This window comes from Trematomus bernacchii, unplaced genomic scaffold, assembly GCF_902827165.1.
Source record: "Trematomus bernacchii unplaced genomic scaffold, fTreBer1.1, whole genome shotgun sequence".
In the NCBI taxonomy this organism is placed as follows: Eukaryota; Metazoa; Chordata; class Actinopteri; order Perciformes; family Nototheniidae; genus Trematomus; species Trematomus bernacchii.
This window is the reverse complement of record NW_022987610.1, coordinates 1148870-1158570: the sequence shown is the minus strand read 5'-3', so window position 1 is coordinate 1158570 and position 9701 is coordinate 1148870.

Sequence of the window (9701 nt, the reverse complement as noted above, 5' to 3'; positions counted from 1 at the left end):
CTTGGGCACAAAAAGTTTGGGAACCACTGCTGTAGAGAAATGTAAACGTTCACCATCCCCCACCCGCCTACTGTATGTTGCTTTTTGACATGTAAATGAGTAACTACCCCCCTCTGAGTGAATACCTGTTGTACCTGTCCGGGGCTAAGCCCATAGGACGATGCTCTGATGTCATCACCCTCGCACATTGGTCATATGTTTACAAAAAACGATGTTAACACTTTCTCGTTCTTAATATATGCTATATTTAGGGTCGATATGTGTTGAATTTACTTTAAAATAGCAGATCACTGTGATTCACTTCTCCGCGGCTCCTCCGTGCAGAGAGGCCCCCCCCCCGTTGACAATTCACGAGCGTCTAACTCTCTCCCCCCTGTGAAGAGATATCACAGGGGGGGGTTGGGACACACACATTCCGATGGCCAATTCGTTTTAAACAAAGAGTGGGGTGGGGGCTGGTGAACGGTATGGTCAATGTTTGTAAACACTGTGACATTTTGACTTTATTTGATCATTTCAGTTAAAAACTAACGCTCATATTTCATATTACTGTTTTGCCTGGCTGGACCTGTAATTTACAGGAAAGGAGTGCACGCTACTAAAGAGACACGCTACCATGGAAACCAAACAATGGTGTTGCTGTATTGAAGTCCGAGTGGAAACAGTCATATTTGGAGCGTTATGTTAGAATGAAACAGCGAGGTCGTGACTCACAAAAAAAAAAGTGTTACTTCACTAACTGTAAGCTTGTCACTCAGAGTAACCTACAGTTAACTTAACTGTTGGAAAAGAAAGATCAGAGTTAGGAGTGTGAACACACAGCTGAGAGCTGCCGTTTCATTCTGACTGTTTAAAAAACGGTAACAACGGACTATTTTTCTTAGCGGATGCATGTAAATTTAAATCAATACATAGAACTATGTTTTAAATCAATAAAAATATTTTCTAAATCCATAAAAGCATTTTAATTAATATTGGGAGTCATGTCGTTACTTTGTTGAGAATGTGGCCATGTAATAAGCGGGATAATTTGCAGCGACTTGGTCATTATGGGGAAAAATAACACCCAGGGATCAAGATCCCTCCGCGACGCGGAGGGATCAGTAATTTTTAGTGAATTACTGAGTTTAGGCACGTTAATAACATTTTAATGAAGTTGAATACAGTATATTCATATTTGTCAGTGATTTCATGTCAATTCGGCGAACATAAACGATTAAATTAGGATTAAAAATCGAGAGCCGGCTGCTGTTCGTTACGGTAACCCAACTAGGACACTTGACACAGTGGCTTTTGGCAAAGCACACAAAGAAAACAAAAAAAACCGAGAGAGATGAGTTATTGTTATTACAACGTGACTTCACTATTATTTAACAACTATTTTTATTGGGTTCTTTTATTTGGGGTTAAGTACATTGTCAGAATAAGTGAGAAATGGATTTAACTTCTGTTAGACAGCTATCATACTGAATAAATATTTATGCAAAAATGTATGGCATTAATAATGTATATCTAATTACATTTAAAAATGTATGGCATTAATAATGTATATCTAATTACATTAACTGTGAATGTCTTTCATTTTATTTAAAATGAAATAAAATTACATAAAACATTTTCCATAAAAAAGTTGATTCAAGAACAAATCAGTACTTTTCTTATATGACTATTATTGCTAAATTTGAAAGGTCTTTACCAGCTTTGGAATTATATATATATATATATATAGCACCTTCTGCCATCCCATCTCTACTGACATATGGATCTTAACAAAGATCCGCTATACATTAGTACCAGATATACTGTACACGGACATTTTAGTGAACCAGACCAGCTGTTTCCGCCGGGTCTTCGCTTCCCGGGCATCACGTTGTTTACAAGTGTGTTCAGATGCTAAATGACAAGTGCAAGTGACAATTGTTGTCATCTTCTCTGTGAACGTTTTTTTCTCCGTTATTTTGCCAATTTCAGATTTAAATTTCGAGCGGAAAGCTAACCAGGAAGTAATAATTACTTAAGCGGAGAACGGAGAAAGTAAACGTTACAGCAGGCATAACAACAGCCGGTGTTTATTTTATTATAATATATATCATTTGTTTTAAAGCTCAATATATAGTTCTATCCGTGACATATGGATCTTAACAAAGATCCGCTATACATTAGTACCAGATATACTGTACACGGACATTTTAGTGAACCAGACCAGCTGTTTCCGCCGGGTCTTCGCTTCCCGGGCATCACGTTGTTTACAAGTGTGTTCAGATGCTAAATAAAAGTTTAGCTTGTACTTTTGATACCCCGCCTCTCGGCACCACAACATCCAGTTTACTGTATTTCACATGAGCGATGTCGAACATTGAAAAGTCCTTATAAAATCTCTGTTATTAGATCAGTACTTTTCTTATATGACTATTATTGACTTGAACACTGAGAATGTATTTATTAACTTCAGACATTTGAAATATTTGAAATCAGATGAAAACAAACTGTAACGGACCCTGCCGTGTTATCTATGATTACTATGCCTTACTGTACATTCATAATTTCAGCCGGAGGTAGGTGGTAGGCGTTGCGGAGGAGCAGATTGCGAGTGAGGTGCCTGTTCTAAACGAACTATTCCAGCTGTTATAAAGCATTAAATAAAAAGTAAGCAAGGAATACAGAATGTTTCGTTACGTAACTTTGTTGAGAATGTGGCCATGTACATGTAATACATGGGATCATTTGCAGCGACTTGGTCATTGTGGGGAAAAATAACACCCATCCTGATCGTTTCAATGAAGTTGAATACAGAATATTCATATTTGTCAGTGATTTCATGTCAATTCGGCGAACATAAACATCAATGATGATGATTAAATTAGGATTAAAAATCGGGAGAGCCGGCTCGTTCGTTTTTTTCCGACTAAACAACATCTATTATTTAGAAGTTGATTTCACATGACTCCAGTGTGGAACCCCACTGCACCCCCTGGTGGATCAATGATCCATTGCAGCTGGCTTCACAATAATTAAATGTATTTATCATGGGGGCGGTATCAAGTCTGACTGGGGGCCGGCCGGCCATCACGGAACGTGCATGAACCGATCACGACCCTCGCACTTTAAACTGTCCAAAATAAGACGCTTCATCTGTATGTTTTAACTGAGGATCTACCTGTGTTTAGTCTAGAAAAAGGTAAATGTGTGCATTTTATTATAAAGTTGTGTATATTTACAGACTGTTGCAAAAACTATGAAACTTATAAACATCAGGTTTAAAACTAAAAGAGCTTTACAAAAAAGTAACACAATTAGAGATGTTTGGAGTTTTATTTTAGTTATTAATGTTACGCTTCCCGAGAAGTGACTGGAGAAGAGAACCCGCTACGCAAACACTAGACGGAAACAGTGGTGAAGTGTCAAACAATAGTCTTTATTTGACCACGGCACAGGCAAGGTGTAGAGAGGAGCTCAGAGAAGACAGACGTGGAGCTGGATAGCTCAGGGGGAGACGGAGGTGCGGAGATGCACGGAGGGAGCACCGGTGTGGAGAGCCGGAGATCCAGAGCTGGCGAATGTAGACAGGATGAGCTGGTGTGCGTGGAAGCACGGAGGAAACACCGACGAGGAGAGCCGGGAATCCAGAGCTGGCGAATGTAGTTAGGATGAGCTGGTGTGCGTGGAAGCACGGAGGGAACTCAGATGAGGAGTCGGAGGCTGGACGTGGCAAGCAGAGCGGCAGGTGTGTGTAGATCTAGAACAGGAAAGATGCAAGGTTAGAAAGGAATAACCTTTCACTAGGAGCATCAAAAAGGTTTACTAGAATTACTGCTAGTAGGCCTGGACGATAGTTTACCACTGAAGAATAAACTAAGAACTGGCGAAGTCTGAGGATGGGAACCAGGGTTTTAAGCAGGTGCAGGTGAGTAGTGGCAATCAGTGAGATGAACAACAGCAGTGGAGGTGAGTTGGCGGGAATCAGAATGTAGGTCAGCCACGCCCAGCCAGGAAGACAGACAAACATAGAAGGGGAAAAGAAGGAGGAAGTACTGCAGATCCTCACAATTAATTTACATTTTTTGTCTAAGAGATGCTGATTTGATACCGTTGATACAGTTACGGCATTTCCTGTTTCTGCCGGAGAGAGGGGAGTTTGTCCCAAAGCTTGCCGCTGTATCTACTCCCTCCATCTGACAGGAGGGAGCCTCATGTGTCACTCCACGGAGTTCACTCCGTCACGGAGGGGGAGTGTGTAGGGGTAGGGTGTAGGGCGTGGTTTGGGATTGGGCCATACACACGCACTTTTTTGGCCCCCCCACTTCTAAAATGAATCCGGCGCGCCTGCTGTCAATGCCATACTATATAATTAGTGTGAGGTTTAGGATCCTTAAAATTACTTTTAGGACACTAAACGTGCTTGAATCAATTCACCACTGAACATGCAGACCATGCAATACATACCATTTTGACACCTGCATCTGGGGGGGGGGGGGGAACTGAACCCAAGAGAATTGGAACAGACAAATTCGCTGACAGCAAACACATTGGAGCAAGATAGTATCATATGAATAATACGTACCACTTTATGAACTCGATGCAGAAGAGTAGGGTATCTCATGAACTCGATGCAGAAGAGTAGGGTATCTCATGAACTCGATGCAGAAGAGTAGGGTATCTCATGAACTCGATGCAGACAGGAGGACAGAGCATCTCAACTCGATGCAGACAGGAGGACAGAGCATCTCAACTCGATGCAGAAGATAGTAGAGAATCACATAAACTTGATGATAAACAAGAGAACAGAGCATCTCATGAACTTATGTCATGGACTTTAGGGATGCACTGAACCCGGTAGAGTTGAGCTATTAAAACATCTTAGATACTCAGTCTGAGCACCAAAGCAGTACTACTTAGTTTTACCTTAGATAATTTAATGATTGGTAAATTGACTACTTGTATACATCTAACGAAGAATAAAATAAACCCTTATTTTCTAAATCAGCAGTCTAATTCTGCTAATTCCATTATAATAAAGAGTTTGTACTGGGTATTGGCAACTACTAAAAAGTTGAGTGGTTGTACTTATACTTGTGTGGGGCGAAAATGGTATCAGTGCATCACTAACAGAACATTCACTATTTTAAAAGACCTCTTTGTTCGGTAAAGGGGTGTGCCATCTTCCATCTTCAAAGTGAGCAAGTACCCCCTGGCTCTTGGCAAGAACTCCCTGGTGCTTGTCCAATTCCTAGAACCAAGGGGGGCTTTGAACCCTTTGGCTCTGGGATTGCGGCTGTTCAAGATGTCAAACAGCCTGTCCGTTATCTATAAACAAATATCTAAATGAACTGGAAGCACTGAAATCATCACCATAACTGGGTGTCAACAGGTATCAGATAGTAAACATCTAAGTATGAGGAGTAGCTTGATAGAACTCTATTTCCTCTGTGGCTGTGCTTTTTTAAATGAAATTGCTGCACTGCTTTAAACCTGTAAATCTGAGATGTGACAATAAGGGTGCTTCTGAGATAAGTATGAGGTAAGTATAAACATTATCCAAGTGCTTGCATATTGTTGAATTTGAGGATGGTCATAAATATGTAATCGTTCCCGATGCCCAAATTCAAATGTTAATGTATTAATGTTGTGTTATATAACGAACAACAAAAACAGAAGATCTACAAGCGGTGGGTTTTCACGTTTTTGTGAAAACTTAAAATCTGAAATCTCTCACCTGTGATGACATGACAAAATGGGAATGCCACCAGGATTAAATGGGTTAAAGCAATTAATCACTCAAATGTTGTTAAGAACAGTAGAATATTGGGAAATGATTTTGGTCAATGATGCAAATCCCTAGCTGTATTACCTCAATGAATTCTGTAGTAGCCTCACAGTCTTTGAACTCTGCATAGCCCATCTCCCGCAAGGTGCGAAGCGCCACTGCCACAGAGTTACTCAAGTAACTCAAGTCTGAGCAGCCAGGGAGACCTTGATTGAGTTTATAAGGAGATAGTTCAAATGAAGAGCACATTAGCGCTACAAGATACAAACATCATCACCACGGATAAAAACACAATAAAGCCTTAGAGCCTATTTCTATTGCGGCCCTCTATACATAAATCATCATACAAACATACCTTCATCTTCTGATTAGCAAAGTCCACATGCTTATCTGTGACTCTGTTGGCAGCATGTAGTCCACTTTTCTTTTGGACATTGTTCAGATGAACTATGTACCTCCAATTGATGCTGCCAGTGATGCTTCTTATTGGGCTGTATGCCTGCAGAATCAGAATCTGTTTTCACTGCTCGCACACGTCAAATGTAAAGCACCATATTCTCCACAATTATGTAAATACAAACACACATCAAAATGTATAAAAAGCAGAATAGAGTCAACCAGAGCAAATAGGCAATAATCAGCAACATATTGCGTGTCAACTTCAGCATGTGGCAAGCGTCCATCATAACAAAAACCTTGTCATGGGTTCAGGGGCGGATCTAGACAAATATTCATGGGGTGGCAAGAGGGTGGCAGGAGATTTTGAGGGGTGGGATCCCCTGGCAGAAGTATATGCTGATTTAATCGCAGTCATATCAATCAATGTTAACTTGGAAAGCCACAATATTACTATTTTAACTCAATAACATTAGATGACATTATTGTGGCACAACAGTAAATATAAGTAAAATATAAATATATAAGGTGGCAGACATCATTTAATGAATTTTAACTGAACAATAACTGAATGAGTTTCTTTCACTCTTAGACCAGCAGGGGTACCAAATCTATGCAGACTGCTGCAATAAGTACATTAATTAACTGTCTCATGATGTTTGTCTAAATTAATATGATACTATTAACAATCATATTATTCCTATCAGCTGTCAATCACTTTTATGATTTACATATTCAGTGTTATTATAAAATAAACTATATTTTTTGGAGGAGTTAATGATGAATGTTCCTCAAGATGCTTGCTCACCCTCCTTCAAATTTGAAAGACAAGTAATTACTATCATATATCAAAAGAATCAAAAGAACAGTTCAGCGCCCCACAACGTCATTGCAAACAGTTACAACCTTGACTTTACATCAGAAAGAACAAACATTAAAGAAGTGACTAACTGCATCAGTTAGGGTTAAAAAACGTGTATTCAGCTAAAACATATACATCGCTGCAGTTATTATCCAGTGGAAAGTCCTTACCTACTGGCCTAGTTCAATCAAAGTGGTTACTTTTTTTTGGCTGGGCAGTGAAGTTCGACACACCGTCTTATTTGACTTTCTCAGGACTTGAAACTGTTTTTTGGGGGCAGACACCCACAAAGAAGAAAAATGTTATACACACGTAACGTCTTAACAGTTGTTTATGCTCATCGAGTCATCCGTGAGCAGAGCATCAAGTTGGCATGCCTATAGCTGAATGTGGCGATTACCATGTTGTTCAGCAAAATGCCTCACGAACTGATTAAGATCCAAAGCTTTAGTGCGTTTTGATTCAATGCTGAGTACGGCCAAACTAGACAGCATAGGCGGCGCGTGAGGCTCAGGTTTGGGAAGGCTAAATAACTTTTTTTTACCTGACGCTGCCCGCATCCGGCGTCTATAGAAAAGAGATCAACTCAGTGAAAGCACCGCCTGCTGACCAATCAGAGCTCAGTGTGCGGAGTTTAAATCTATCAAGTCATATTACAGGATAAAGGAAATACAGTTTAAACTGCCGTAGCCTATGCAGAGAAGACGCCGACGTGTCGCACTTATCATTCATATCACATCATCAATCAGATCATCGTTCATATAATATCACAATATTTCCTTATCTGAGTTAGCTTCTCGAGCCGTATCTGGCCGTGCAACACTTACATTGTCACATATACTGTATGCAGAAGTATTATTTTAACACTAGAACCGCCAGAGATTTTTTATACCTAAAACCGCCACCTGGGTCAAATTGACCCGCTATTAGAATGCATTGATTTTCAAGGTAAAATGTTCTTTTATTGAACAGTGAGTTTTGATCGCACAGGGATGAAACGTATACCAATATAATCTGTGGACTCTCAGGGCTCGACATTATAAATGGCCCGCTGGCCCGGAAGCATTATTTAGACACCGCGGCCAGCATAACGTACTTTCAACTCGCCCCACAGCTGTTTGCTGCGGAGCGCAGCGCGAGCAGTCTCCCGTGAGCGGGAGACAGACTGTCTCTATCTCTCTCTCTCTCTCTCTATCTATAACTATCTATCAATCTATCCATCTCTCTCTCTCTCTCTCTCTCAATCTATCTCTCAATCTACATGTATAAGGAACCGCAGTAGACAAAAGGCGTTGCTATAGCAACACGTCATGTTTATATGAAAAGGGGTGGGGTCAATATGACCCGCTGGGCGGAAATAGGTATAAATGGCAATCTTTTGGGCGATTTCTTCAATCTGACTTCATATTGACAATTTTTAACAACATAGGGTGCTACATAACACACTTTCAGGAAAAGTCACGGACTGGAAGACTTTAATATTTTATTGAAAAAAAGTTACACACAATAAAAAACAGCTCTGGGTCAAATTGACCCGATTGGCGGTTCTAGTGTTAAGCAACACATTAAGTTGACGAAACACTGAAATGTAATTAAAGTCAGATTCACTCGTGTCTCAGATGGGGCAGTGATATCATAAAACTGTTGTACGCATTCAAACACTCTGTAGTTTATTGATTTTTTAACCAGTTGTTATATATTCACCTTGCAGGTGCAACTATGTGGCTTGTATCCTGGATTATATGTTTAAAGGTGGGGTAGGTAAGTTTGAGAAACTGGCTCGAGATACACTTTTTGTTATATTCCATGGAATGCTCTTAACATCCCGATAGCAATGAATATCTGAAGTGCTTTGACAAAAAAATCCATTAAAAAAATGTCATCTGTGGAAGCCGTAGTACTTTAAAAAGCACGACCAATCATTTTAGCCGGCCCGGCTAAAATAACTGGATGGCCTACCTGCCTGTCAGCCTTCCATCTGCGCACAAATTTATCTCGTGCCCTCATTGGTCATGTGCGCGTTCGTGTGTGTTGGAGGAGGGGCTCTGTAAGGAAGTGGCAGATTTTTTCCGGTTGTGTATTTTCAAATTCTAGCAATCTCGAGCTGGTTTCTCCAAAATTACCTACCCCACCTTTAAGTCATGGATGTTTAAAGTTCATATTTGTCTAATATTAGTTTACTTTTCATTAATGAAGTATGACGCTGCGCTGTCAGTACACTTGTCCCTGTTTGTGATTGGTCAAATGTAGCTAACCCCGCCCCTTTCACGTGCTCTCAGCTGGAAAGAGAAACCCTGGCTTGATTTACCGAGTTGATAACCAGCGTCGTAGGACCGCTTAGCGAGATCTCGTTTGTTAGGGTTAGTTAAAGGGCCCATGTCATGGCCATTTCCACTGATCATAATTACATTGTTGAGGTATACTAAAATAGATTTATACTGTGCAATTTTCTAAACTCACATTGGTTTCGCATACAGCATCTCTGTCAAGCATGTGTATTCAGCAGTATTCACTTTCTCCACTAAACGACTCGTTGGAGCTCTTGCCCCCCCCTCCCTGTGAGCCTAGTGTGCTCCGATTGGTCAGCTCGGCCACTCTGTTCTGATTAGTCAACCACCAGAGAGGCTCCGCCCGCTTTTTTCGGGGAACATCAGTGTAATGGTACAGCTGATATTTTAT